Source organism: Panthera pardus, unplaced genomic scaffold (assembly GCF_024362965.1).
Source record: "Panthera pardus isolate Hobbes unplaced genomic scaffold, ASM2436296v1 HiC_scaffold_3, whole genome shotgun sequence".
In the NCBI taxonomy this organism is placed as follows: domain Eukaryota; kingdom Metazoa; phylum Chordata; class Mammalia; order Carnivora; family Felidae; genus Panthera; species Panthera pardus.
This window is the reverse complement of record NW_026526876.1, coordinates 3,408,225-3,416,933: the sequence shown is the minus strand read 5'-3', so window position 1 is coordinate 3,416,933 and position 8,709 is coordinate 3,408,225. Positions and strand designations below refer to the sequence as shown.

Sequence of the window (8,709 nt, the reverse complement as noted above, 5' to 3'; positions counted from 1 at the left end):
AGTGTGGATTCCGCACACTCCCAGGAGCTAAATGCTACCTGATGCTGCGGGCTGGGGAGCAGTACCAGGTACCAGGTAAGGTCAACCACAGACAAATCATATCTGGAAAGCACGTTTGCATGGGAAGGCACCGTTAGTTCCTGTCTTACGCGTGTCTGCTTGTAGTAAATCTGTCCCAAATCATGGGAACTGACGCTTGAGGAAAAAAAAAGCAAATCAAACGCACTATACTATTTTCAGATTCCGTTTTCTTAAAATCCTGTACGAATTTGCCAGGGTTCTTTGTGTTTTCCCTTCAGAGCTGGGTGTTCCGTCTGTTGTCCTTCTGCGGGCACATCACATACCGGATCTGTTTCTCCACATCCTGAGTCGCCAGAGACTTCATCATGTTTGTTTTAGAGGGCCGAGGCTAGGAGCAAAAATGCCCACTTAAAACGACTTTTTAAGGGGCCCCTGGGTGGCTCAGTCAGTTGAGCATCTGACTTCTGTTCAGGTCGTGATCTCAAGGTTCGTGAGTTCGAGGTGATCTCAAGGTTGGTGAGTTCGAGCCCAGCGTGGAGCCAGCTTCGGATCCTCTTTCTCCCTCTCTCTGCCCCTCCCTGCTCACACTCTCCGTCTTTCTCCAAAACAAATAACCATTTAAAACTTAATAATTAATTAAAACATAAAATTATGGTGAAATATAAAGAGCTTATCATTTTAGCCATTTTTAAGCATACCGTTCCATGGCATTAAGTACATTCCCACTGTTGTGAAACCATCACCACCACCCATCACCACAACTTTTTCATCTTCCCCAACTGAAACTCTGTCCCCATTAAACTCATTTCCTAGTGGCCACCATTCTGCTTTCTGACTCTATGAATCTGACCAGCCGAGGCCCGCACATGCCCACTTTTGATTCTTACGGATGTGCTTTTGTACTGTGAATCTGCTGTCATATTATAGACCCACGACGTGAAAATTACGAGTCCTTCACTTTGTATCTTTGCTTGTGCTTTAAAAATCTTGTGGCGCCTGGGTGGCTCAGTCGGTTAAGTGTCCGACTTCAGCTCAGGTCATGATCGCGCAGTTCAGAGTTCGAGCCCTGACTCAGGCTCTGTGCTGACAGCTTGGAGCCTGGAGCCTGCTTCCGATTCTGTGTCTCCCTCTATCTCTGCCTTTCCCCCACTCACACTCTGTCTCTGTCTCTCAAAAATGAATAAGCGTTAAAGAAAATAAAAATCTAGTAAGAATTTTTTTATTGTGGTAAAATGTGCATACAATTTAGGATTCTCTTTTTTTTTTTTTTCAAGGTTTACTTTTGAGAAAGAGTGCAAGCAGGGAAAGAGCAGAGAGAGTGGGGGGCAGAGGGTCCAAAGGGGGCTCTGCACTGACGGCAACAAGCCCGATACAGGGCTCGAACTCATGAACCATGAGATCATGACCTTCAGCCATAACCAAGAGTCAGATGCTTAACCAACTGAGTCACCCAGGCCCTTCTCTTTTTTCATTTCCAATGTATAAATGTACACTTTGTTTTCTTTTTGTTTTTCTTTATCAGGCTTGATAAACTTTGGTGAGGTGTTTATCTTATTGACACCCAGATAATAATAATAATAATAATAATAACAACAACAACAATAATAAAGATACACATGTACACATATTCTGGCAAAATTCCTGAACCTCATGGGTAACAGGAGAACTGTGCAAGTTTTCACACTGAAGGAAGAGGCTATTTTTAAAAAGGAAAGCAAATAAATCTAGCATGAGAATTCTCATTTGCTGCACTGGAAACAAGAAGACGGGGGAAGAATATCTACAAACAGAAAAGAAGCTGCAACTAAGAGCCGAGAATCTTATTCCCAGACAAAATGCCATTCATCTTTTGGGGCAGAAGAAAGATAACAGTGGATGCTCAAGGGCTCAATCTATTGCCCCTGGATGTGGGCTGAGGAAAATCCTTAAAGTTCTCTAATAGGTTGATAATTATATTAGAAAAGAGATCTCAATATTGGGTAGATGAAGAAAGAGTACAGTACTTGTGAATAATTAATTTTGTACTAGATGTAGTTACATCTTTTCCTTTTTTCACTACTTTATTTTTTTCATTTTTTTCTTTTTTTTTTCCAATATATGAAATTTATTGTCAAATTGGTTTCCATACAACACCCAGTGCTCATCCCAAAAGGTGCCCTCCTCAATACCCATCACCCCCCCTCCCCTCCCTCCCACTCCCATCAACCCTCAGTTTGTTCTCAGTTTTTAAGAGTCTCTTATGCTTTGGCTCTCTCCCACTCTAACCTCTTTTTTTTTTTTTCCCTTCCCCTCCCCCATGGGTTTCTGTTAAGTTTCTCAGGATCCACATAAGAGTGAAACCATATGGTATCTGTCTTTCTCTGTATGGCTTATTTCACTTAGCATCACACTCTCCAGTTCCATCCACGTTGCTACAAAAGGCCATATTTAATTCTTTCTCATTGCCACATTCATTTTCTTCTTAAAAATATTTTTTAGGGGCGCCTGGGTGGCTCAGTCGGTTGAGTGTCCGACTTCGGCTCAGGTCATGATCTCACTGTCCGTGGGTTCGAGCCCCGCGTCGGGCTCTCTGCTGACAGCTCGGAGCCTGGAGCCTGTTTCGGATTCTGTGTCTCCCTCTCTCTGACCCTCCCCCATTCATGCTCTGTCTCTCTCTGTCTCAAAAATAAATAAACATTCAAAAAAAATTTTTTTTAATATTTTTAAAAAATATCTTTAAAGTTTACTCATTCATTCATTCATTCATTCATTCTTTAAGTAATCTCTATGCCAAACATGGGGCTCGAACTCAGGACCCCGAGATCAAGAGTCATGCTCTTCTGACTGAGCCAGCCAGGTGCCCCTATTTTTCCTTTTTCTTTAAAAAATTATTATTATTATTATTATTTTAATGGACAATTTATTCATTCAACATGTTGACTGCCAGGCTCAGCAGCAACTTTCGGAGGTGACAAGGCAGTTGTTCAGTGAAGAGTTTTCAAATAGAAGATACTCTTGGGTGCCTGGGTGGCTCAGTCGTTAAGCATCTGAGTTTGGCTTAGGTCATGATCTCACAGTCGGTGAGTTCGAGTCCCACATCGGGTAAGCTTTGGGTAAAGAGAAAGCAGGGTGAAGCCCTGCTTTGGGTAAAAACAGGACCTCTAGGTGAGCCCTGCTTCTCTTTCTCTCTCTCTCTCTCTCTCTCTCTCTCTCTCTCTGCCCCTGGCTAACTTGCGCCCTCTCTCTCAAAAAAAAAAAAAAGTAGATACTCTTAAGGAGTGCCTTGGGTGGCTGGTTGGTTAAGTGTCCAACTCCTGATTTCAGTTCAGATATTGATCGCAGGGTCATGAGTTCAAGTTCCACACCACAGGGAGCCTACTTAAAAAATATGCACATAAGAGGAGTTGAGCCTGAGAATGGATGGGAAAATGAGGAATAAAATTGCAGTTTCTAAACTTTTTTTTGGTAAAGATTTATTTACTTACTTACTTACTTACTTAAGTAATCTCTACAACCAATGGAGGGCTTTAATTCATGACCCTGACATCGAGGGTCACATGTCCTACCAACTGACCCAGCCAGGCACAAACTTTTTTTTTTACATGTGTATTTATTTGATTTTTTTAAACGTTTGTTTATTTTTGTGAGAGAGAGACAGAGCACGAGCAGGGGAGGAGCAGAGGGAGAGGGAGACACAGAATCTGAAGCAGGCTCCAGGCTCTGTGTGGGACTCGAACTCAAGAGCTATGAGGTCATGACCTGAGTTGAAGTTGGACACTTAACCGACTGAGCCACCCAGGCGCCCCTATTTATTTTTAGAGAGAGAGAGTATGTGCACACGAGCTGCAGAGGAGTAGAGAGAATCTTAAGCAGGATCCACACTGACAGCAAAGAGGGTCATCTCGATCTCATGGGGCTCGATCTCATGAACAGTGAGATCATGACCTGAGCCTAAATCAAAAGTCGGGTGCTTAGCCAACTGAGCCACCCAGGCGACCCGGCTCCTCTAAACCTTTGATCTGGGTTAAGAGGTGGCGGTATGAGTAGGTAAAATGTTTTGGATTCTGTGTCTCCCTCTCTCTCTCTGCCCCTCCCCCGCTTGCATTTTCTCTCTCACTCAAAAGTAAACAAATCTTAAAAAAAAAAAAGTAGGAGCGACAGCGACGCAAGATGGCAGCCACCACGGGCTCGGGAGTAAAAGTCCGTCGCAATTTTCGATTGTTGGAAGAACTGGAAGAAGGCCAGAAAGGAGTAGGAGATGGCACGGTTAGCTGGGGTCTAGAAGATGATGAAGACATGACACTTACAAGATGGACAGGGATGATAATTGGGCCTCCAAGAACAATTTATGAAAACTGAATATACAGCCTTAAAATAGAATGGGGACCTAAATGCCCAGAAGCACCCCCCCTTTGTAAGATTCGTAACAAAAATTAATATGAATGGAGTTAATAGTTCTAATGGAGTGGTGGACCCAAGAGCCGTATCAGTGCCAGCAAAATGGCAGAATTCATATAGCATCAAAGTCGTCCTGCAAGAGCTCCGGCGCCTAATGACGTCTAAAGAAAACATGAAACTCCCTCGGCCGCCCGAAGGACAGTGTTACGGCAATTAAAAAGAAAAACCACAGGCCCTCCCCTACCCCCCTCCCATTCGATTTAAGCAGTCTTCATTTTCCACGGTAGTAAATTTTCTAGATACGTCTTGTAGACCTCAAAGTACTGGAAAGGAAGCTCCCATTCAAAGGCAATTTATCTTAAGATACTGTAAACGACACTTAATTTTTTTGTCCATTTAAAATATATAAGTTGTGCTATAAGGAATCATCCTGTCAAGTGTAACCACTGTCCACATAGTTGAACTTCTGGTTCCCATCATAAATTGGTTCCCATCATAACTGGTGGGGCACATCTAACTCAACTGTGAAAAGACACATCACACAATCACCTTGCTGCTGATTACATGGCCTGGGGTCTCTGCCTCCTCCCCTTCTCCTCCCCCTGCCTCCCTGCCTGCCTGCCTGCCTGCCTGCCTCCCTCCCTCCCTCCCTCCCTCCCTGCAACAGCCCTCCAGCTTGGGGTGGCTTGCTAGATAGAGTAGGTGTGAAGGTTTCGGGTCACAGCCTGTGGGACTACTGCTGGGTGCGTGGGGGTGCTCCAGCTGCACCCCTGCTTTTTTTAAGTCTTAAATGATGCCCCCACCACCACACCCCCCCCCCCCAGCCATTGTCCCTTCTTCACTTTCCACCACCACCCGTGGCCGAAGCATAGATTGTAACCCCCCCTGCTCCCCTCTGACATTGGCCTTTGGTGAGGAATTCAGGGCTCTCCCCGTATCTTCTCCCCCACCTTAATCGAGGGGTGCTGCTTTTTCCTTCCTCCTCCTCCTCAACTCCCTTTTTGTACCATCACCACCCAACACTTTCCAGAATACTTCCTTGCTTTGGCCAGAAGCCATCAGGTAAGGTTGGAAAGAGTCTCTGACTTCCCTCATTTAGTTTTGGAACCACATTTACTCTCCACCAGCCTGGGAATGAATATTGGGTCCTCAGCCCTGCCACCCTCTGCTGTCATCGTCAGCTGATGCGTGCGGTTTTTTAGCTCAGGTTTTGATAAAGTGAAAAGAACAGTCACCAGGGGTACTCACACCTGCCAGCTCTCAAAGTTCTTGGTGGTTAAACTTGGAGAAAGGCCGCAGAAGACACTGGTAAGCACACACGATCCCTCTGAATGAATTTTCTTTTCCTGCAATTGCTTTTGCTTTTAAAAATTGAAGAAGTTTTACACAGGGTTCTCACGCGGTCATCTTGCAATCCGTTTGGGTCTAGTTTGGAATGTGGCAACTGGAACAAAAAGAACCTTGAATTCGGTGCATACTTTGGTTTTGGTGCTGCTGTTTCTCACGGTCCTCAGCAGGGATTAAAAAAGAACTCGGTGTGCACAGCAGATCCCCGAAATTGGCGGGCTTGACTTCCTGGCAAATTGCTGCGTTTTTCCACTTTTCTGTTCAGGACCACTAAATGCTGAGATGTGGATGCATACCGAAATAAGAGCGATTCACTGTGTTCAAAAAAAAAAAAAAAAAGTAAACACATCATACTGTTAAGGTAGCTTGAAATGGAGAAAACAATTCAGAGTTATTGCACATCCAGAACCCAAGAAGAAGGCAATTAAAGAGGTGTCTGACCCTGGGAATAACATTGATTCAATCAAGAGTGACTAGCATAATAGGAAAAAATAGTCTACCTCTCAGATGAGTAGTAGTGAAACAATATAAATTAATGGAATGAAGTTAGGTATATTTGAGAAAATGAGTGATTTTCATAGGATAATGGTTGATGGCACAGAGTATCAAGCAGGCTTTTTTTTGTTGTTGTAGAGATAACAGCTGATTCTATACTTTATATGGAAACTCACAGGACTTAGAAAGGCTAACCCAATCTCAGAGAAGACCAAATCTGGAGGGCTTCCTCTGATTTCGAGACTAAGCCAAGTGAGACAGAGTGGCCTTGGTGTAAGGATAGCTAAGTAGATCAACAACTAGCTATTCCCTGAGTTTGAGCCCTGCACCGGACTCTGTGCTGACAGAGCAGAGCCTGCCTGGGATTCTCTCCTCTCTCTCTGCCCCTCCCCTGCTGATGCTGTCTCTCTCTCAAAATAAATAAACATTAAAAAAGAAAAAAAATTAACAAGACTGACAATACTGAATGTTGTGAGAGTGTAAAGCAACTGATGCTCTCCTACACTGCTGGTGGAGTATAGAATGGAACAGCCATTCTGCAAAACTGGCAGTTCTTACAAAAACATAATCTAGGACCCAGCAAGTCCACTCCCATGTATATAGTGAAACGGGTTCACAGAAAGACTTGTACACAAGAGTAAATGTAAATGGCAGCTTCCTTGCCTAACTGTCTCCAAACTGGAAACAACCCAGATGTCCATCAGCAGGAGAATAAACCGCGATGTACTTAGAAGTCAAATATTACCTAGTAATTAAAAAAACAATTGATACACAAAACAGCATGGATGGTTCTCAAGAACGTTATGCTGAGTGAAAGATATAAGACATAAAAGAGTACAAGATGTTTTTTAAAAAATTGTTGACGTTCATTTTTGAGAGAGAGACAGAATGTGAGCAGGGAGAGAGAAAGAGGGAGACACAGAATCCAAAGAAGGCTCCAGGCTTTGAGCTGTCAGCACAGAGCCCGATGTGGGGCTCAGGGCTTGAACCCAGGGCTTGAACCCACGGGGCTTGGGGCTCGAACCTGTGAACGACGAGCCATGAGATCATGACCTGAGGCAAAGTCAGACACCGACTAAGCCACCCAGGCGCCCTCTAAAATGAATTTCAAGAATAGGTAAAACTAACCTATGTGATAGAAGTCAGGATAGGAATCCCCTGTTTTCTTTTACCTGAGAGAAGCTCTCTGGAGTGCTGGAAATGTTCTATCTTTGAACTGGTGGTGGTTACATAGGCTTTGCTTTTAAAATATCTGCATTTTGCTGTATATAAACTATACATACCTTCAATAAAGAAAATAGGAAAAACTGAAACTATAGATTATTTGGAAATTTTTAAGAAAAAAAACCCCACTTCGTATGAAACTCTATTGGACACAGTTAAAGCCATACTCAGAGGAAAATGTATAGTCATTAATATTTTGCTTACCGGGGCGCCTGGGTGGCTCAGTCAGTTGAGCGTCCAACTTCTCCTCAGGTCATGATCTCTGGGTTCACAAGTTTGAGCCCCGCATCCGGCTATGTGCTGACAGCTCAGAGCCTGGAGCTTGCTTCAGATTCTGCTTCAGATTCTGTGTTTCCCTCTCTCTCTTCCCCTCCCCCACTCCTGCTCTGTCTCTGTCTCTGAAAAATAAATAAACATTAATATTTTGGTTACCAAAAAATACTAAAAATAAACTATTTAATTCAATAAACTGTTAAACTAATAAGGTAAAAATAGTGTTAATAAAGAGGAAAGTCGAAATTAAAGAAGTAGAAAATAAAACAGTAGAAGAATGAGTAAAAGAAAATGGTATTTCTTTGAAGATAGGAATAAAATAGAGCAAGGAATAGGTTTAGCAAATACCTGGGCGCCATCAGTGGTTCCTGTGATTTTTGTCTTGAAACTTTGGTGCTGTCCTGTGGGATTTGCTGCCGTTCATTCATTTACTAAATTAAAAAAAAATAATCTGTTGGGGCCTGGGTGGCTCAGTCAGTTGGATGTCTGACTCTTGGTTTCCGCTCCAGTCATGATCTCTTGGTTCGTGGGCCCCAGCTCCCGGGACGGGTCTGCGTTCGGAGTGCGGAGCCTGTTTGGGATAATCTCTTTCTCTCTTCCTCTGCCTCTGCCTCTACCCCCCTCCCCCAACTTGCGCTATCTCAAACAAATAAACATTTAAAAAAATCTGTTTCATAATCTGGCAAGAGAGACCAAGTTTAAGAGCCACGATTTCACCTGCTATTTGTCTGGCAGACAGCAGGTGCCTGGCCATTTACACGCATGAGCTCATTTCAGGTGCACGATGGCTCCTGCAAGGTAGGTACTGCCCTCCTCTTGGAGACGAAGTTACTCCAGGCTGGCCGCTCCGATGTGGCTGTGCATTCAGGGCTGACCCTGGACTCCCCAGATCAAGAATGTAGGGAATCAGAGGGGACCGAGTCTCCTCCGCAGGTGCCAGTGGGCTGTGGGTGTCGCGAGCGGAGGCCCGAG

The 8,709-nt window shown here is 44.0% G+C and overlaps 1 long non-coding RNA gene and 1 pseudogene across 1 annotated transcript; one reads left to right on the top strand and one right to left on the bottom strand.

Annotated features, from left to right (window-relative positions):
* The first annotated feature begins 4,160 nt into the window (after nucleotides 1-4,160).
* Nucleotides 4,161-4,624, top strand: LOC109245817 (ubiquitin-conjugating enzyme E2 variant 1-like; annotated as a pseudogene).
* A 970-nt stretch (nucleotides 4,625-5,594) lies between these two features.
* LOC109245818 (uncharacterized) lies at nucleotides 5,595-8,353 on the bottom strand. Its single transcript, XR_008418667.1, has 3 exons — nucleotides 8,086-8,353; nucleotides 7,669-7,856; nucleotides 5,595-6,059 (listed from the first exon to the last, which is right to left on the bottom strand). It is a non-coding gene; the product is annotated as an uncharacterized LOC109245818 (long non-coding RNA).
* Nucleotides 8,354-8,709: the final 356 nt, after the last annotated feature.